We start from the raw sequence: 4929 nt of genomic DNA, 5'->3' as shown, positions 1-4929 counted from the left end.
CTATTTTTTTTTTAGGTTGCAGCCGTCATTGTTGTTTGGCGGGTCCGGGCTGGGGATTCGAACCCGCCACCTTAGGTGTACGTGGCTGGAGCCTTAGCCGGTTGAGCTATAGGCGCCGAGCCTCTATTTATTCTTAATACACAGTTTTCTTCTCCTGGTCCAAGATGGCTGCTCAAGCTCCTACCAAAGTGGCTGCTTTTCAACCAACAGAAGGTAAAAGGGACAAAGAGAGATGCATCTCTCCCTCTACAACATTATCAGAATTTGCACAGACACTTCTGCCTAGATCTCATTTGCCAGAACTTACACAGCCATGCTAAGCTGGAAGATAAGCTGGGAGATGAGGTCTTTACTCATCTTTACATAGTGGCTATGTATGCAGATGTCCATCTGGGGTCCCACTAAGGAAGGATGAATGCTGTGGGTAAGCTGGCAGTCTGTGCCACAGATTGTTCTGATTACAGTGCTTTCTTGATTTCCTTATTTGTCCTATTTTCTTTAGCAATTTTTTAAAAAGAAGAATTATGTTAATATTCTAGCTGTAGGTGGTGCCTGTAGCTCAAGTGTCTAAGGCGCCAACCACATACGCCAGAGCTGGTGGGTTTGAATCTGGCCCAGGCCTGCCAAACAATGACAACTACAACCAAAAAATAGCCAGATGTGGCAGGTGCCTGTAGTCCCAGCTACTCAGGAGGCTGAGGCAAGAGAATCGCTTAAGCCCAGGAGTTTGAGGTTGCTGTGAGCTGTGACACCATAGCATTCTACCCAGGGCGATAGCTTGAGGCTCTGTCTCAAAAAAAAAAAAAAAAAATTTTAGCTGAAAATACATTAACTTTATATTGTAATTCTGGAGAATTGACACTTTTATGAATTTGTACGTATGTATCTTTCCATCTAAGAACATGCTATTATGTCTTTTCGTTCATTCAAGTTTTGTTTTATATCTTTTCATGAGATTTGGTGGCTTTCTTTTTATAGGTTCTATACTTTTCGGAAGAAAATATACTCAAATTTTCATGGTTTGGGTTGCTGTTATATATGTAATGCCTCCACATTTTGTTTCTAAGCCTTCATTCTAAGAGTAGAAAAAAACATGGATACCTTTGCTTTCAGGGACAATATTGCAGCCTTTAGCAGCCTCAGCTCCAACCGAGAATAACCAGAAAAGCCGGATTAAGTAGCCCTCACCCCACTTCCTGCCCCCAAAACAAATGTGTGAAGGCATTGAAGAGCTGCTGAATGTTCCAGAGATGGGAACAGAGAAAAGGGGAGCTAACAGTCTGCAGCTGCTCTTTATTCCTCATTATAAAGTTTTCTTTGAAAACAAAAGCCTTTTCTTTTTATGTTTGTCTTATATACAGTCCCTTACCCCATTCTCTTAATTCTTTTTTTTTTTGAGACAGAGTGTCACTCAGTTGCCCAGGCTTCAGGCTAGAGTGCCGAGTACTTTGGTGTCAGCCTTGCTCAACCTCACACTCCTGGGCTCAAGCCATCCGCCTGCCTCAGCCTTCTGACTAACTGGGACTACATGTGCCTGCCACAGCTCCTGGATCATTCTTCTGGTTTTAGTAGAGATAGGATCTTGCTCTCGAACTCCTGAGCTCAAGGCATCCTCCTGCCTCGGTCTCCCAGAGTACTAGGATTATAGGCGTGAGCTACCGCATTTGGCCTCTCTTATTAAGTCTAGCAGTTTTTACTATAGTCTCTTATGTTTACTAGTCATACTATTTTAGTGGAATAACCAAATATTTGATGGACAAAGGAGTTGCTAATATCTTGGGTAATGGAATGTAGAACTTCACTAAGATGTTTCGAACTCCTTACCTGCTGGGTTCTGTGGCATCCGCCTGTTCATCTTCCCAACAGTTCTATCAGGTGGGCAGTACTCTCACCACTCACAGATGAGAAAAGGAGACTCAGAAAGGTTCAGCAACTTGTTCAGAGTGTCATAGTGGGGGTGGCAAGAAAGGGAACAGCAGTGGAGAAGAACCTAGGCCAGAGCTATCACCACCTCCTCTGCTCCCCACCCTCCTACACTCAGCTCTGAAAAGAGTTTTAAGCTTTCCTAAGGGAACCATCTGGCAAGTCAAGAGAGTGTTACATGTGAATCTGGTGCTTCATCCTGCAATGTACTATGGGCAAACTCGGGACACGCAGAGTTCTGTGGAGAAGTACTTGACAGTGTGAGACCAAGTCTCTCTCCCCTGAGGATCAATGGGAGAGAGTTAATGTCATGACAGTATGTGTGTTAATAGTTTTCTTGGTTTTAGGCAGAACTTTTCAGTTAGTGGGGGGAAAAAAATGTCTGTACTGAGAATTAAGAATATACTATTCACAATTCAGCTCTAGTCCTAGAAAAATTAAAGCTCTTGTCAAGTCTCTCCCGGAAGTGAAAGAAGGTAAAAGTCCAGAAGTGCCTATTGCTCTAGACACATCTAACCCTGTGATTTGGTCCATCTTATGCTTAATAGCAAACCAGCTGGGAAAAGGGAAACCTCAGTATTCAGATCAAAATGAACTACTCTCTTATAACAGGAGAAAGATCTTGTCTCTAGAAGCAGAAACCAAAGCCAAAAAAATACAATGGGAAAAGCAAGGACACACTTAAAACTATTACAGGAACAATAGAAAGACTCAGAACCTTCACACAGAATTCTAGGGCATGTGTGAAGAATCAGGTTAAGTCTCTAAAGGGGCATTAGCTAAAGCTGAAAGATGTTGGCTGGGCGTGGTTGCTCATACCTGTAATCCCAGCAGTCTGGGAGGCCACGGCAGGTGGATTGTTCGAGCTCAGGAGTTCAAGACCTGCCTGCACTGTAGGAAGCTGAGGTGGGTAGATTGCCTTAGCTTACAGTTTTGAGAGCAGCCTGAGCCAAAGTGAGACTTCATTTCTAAAAATAGCCAGGCCTTGTGGCAGGCTCCTATAGTCCTAGCTACTTGGGAGGTTGAGGCAAGAGAATTGCTTGAGCCTAAGAGTTTGAGGTTGCTGTGAGCTATGATGCCATGACACTCTACAGAGGGCAACAAGGTAAGACTCTGTCTCAAAAAAAAAAGACCAGCCTGAGCAAGAGCAAGACCCATCTCTACTAAAATAGAAAAATTAGCCAGGTGTCATGGTGGGCGCCTGTAGTCCCAGCTACTTGGGAGGCTGAGGCAAGAGGGTTGCTTGAGCCCAGGAGTTGAGGTTGCTATGAGCTATGACATCACAGCACTCTAGCCAGGACAACAGAGTGAGACTCTGTCTCAAAAATAAATAAATAGGCTCAGCGCCTGTGGCTCAAGTGGCTAAGGTGGTTCATACACCTGAGCTGGTGGTTCAAATTCAGCCCGGGCCCACCAAACAACAATGACGGCTGCAACCAAATAATAGCCAGGCCGTTGTGGCGGGCGCCTGTAGTCCCAGCTACCTGGGAGGTGGAAGCAGGAGAATCGCTTGAGCCCAGGAGTTGGAGGTTGTTGTGAGCTGTGATGCCATAGCACTCTATCCAGGGCGACAGCTTGAGGCTCTGTCTCAAAATAAATAAATAAATTTGAAAGATCTGACAGTTTCCCTTGGCAAAGAGAACATAGGTAATAACTTAGGAAGGATCAGTATTTATGACCAGACAAAAGGAGCCAGAAGGAAACTGACTTACGTTAAAAAGTCAAGGTTGCATTTAAACATCCAAGACAAACAGAAAAATCAATTCTACTTCAACATTGCCAAAGAAGAAAACAGAAAAGCTGACAAGATGAGCCATCTAAAAAGTCTTCAGGCTGAGTAAACCTCAATTGAAAATGCACATCAGGGTGGCCTGTGGCTCAAGGAGTAGCACACTGGCCCATATACTAGAGGTGACGGGTTCAAGCTCGGCCCAGGCCAAAAACTGCAAAGAAAAAAAAAATCCACATCAACATCTTCTGGAGAGGAGGAAGTAAAGTGACTGAACTCTGTCAGGAGAAAGAAATAGAGTCTCTCCAGAAATGATCTTCATTACTTGGAGCAAGAGGAGGAAAGTTCTGAAGCAAATGACAAGGTAAACATGTGAATGAAGAGCTGAAGACCTTCAGAAAGCAAGTCAGAGACCTTGAAGCAAAGCTCAGCAGAGTCATTTGTGCTTCTCAAAGCCGATTACTTCCCTAAACTAAAAGCTCATGATTATCAGTTGAGAGTGCAAGAGGCTGAAAGCTCTTCATCTCAAGAGGAGATCACAGAGAGATGACACAAGGAATAAGTGACTAAACTTGGGCTTCGAGAAATGAGTCCTCATGCATGTGATGGTCCAGATGGAGCATTGTTCAGGGAGCATTGGCACTCCCCCGTCTCCGAATGTGGGGTGCTATTTCCTCTGAGACAGGAGGCTCTCAACACCCTCCCCTCAAACCCTCTTCTTAGCTGTAAAGCTTTCCTCCTTCAGTCCCAAATCTGGTGTTTCCAATAAATTTAAATGGGTAGTTTATGAGCAGAAGATGTCCTCTTCCACCCCACATTAGTCAGGGCTCTCCAGAGAAACAAAAATACAGTAGTAGGAGATATGTACATTTATAAAGATAGAAGGTTTATTTGAAGGATTTGGCTTACGTGATTGTGGGAGCTGGCGAGGCTGGAATCTGCAGAGCAGGCCACAAGCTGGAAACTCTCAGGCAGGGGCTGAGGCTGTAGTTCACTCCACAGACACAATTTCTTCTTCCTCAGAGAAACTTCAGTATTGCTCTTCAGGCCTTTCGATTGATTGGAGGAGGACCACCCACATTATCAAAGATAATTTCCTTTACGTAAACTCAGTTGACTATATAGGTCAATCAAATGGCACTTGCAATATTAAACTCTTTCGGCTCAGCGCCTATAGCTCAGCCGGCTAAGGCGCCAGCCACGTACACCTAAGGTGGCGGGTTCGAATCCCCAGCCCGGACCCGCCAAACAACAATGACGGCTGCAACCAAAAAATA

The sequence above is a fragment of the Otolemur garnettii genome, unplaced genomic scaffold (assembly GCF_000181295.1).
Source record: "Otolemur garnettii isolate 467f Iridium unplaced genomic scaffold, OtoGar3 scaffold00001, whole genome shotgun sequence".
Classification (NCBI taxonomy): domain Eukaryota; kingdom Metazoa; phylum Chordata; class Mammalia; order Primates; family Galagidae; genus Otolemur; species Otolemur garnettii.
This window is presented reverse-complemented; position numbering follows the sequence as displayed.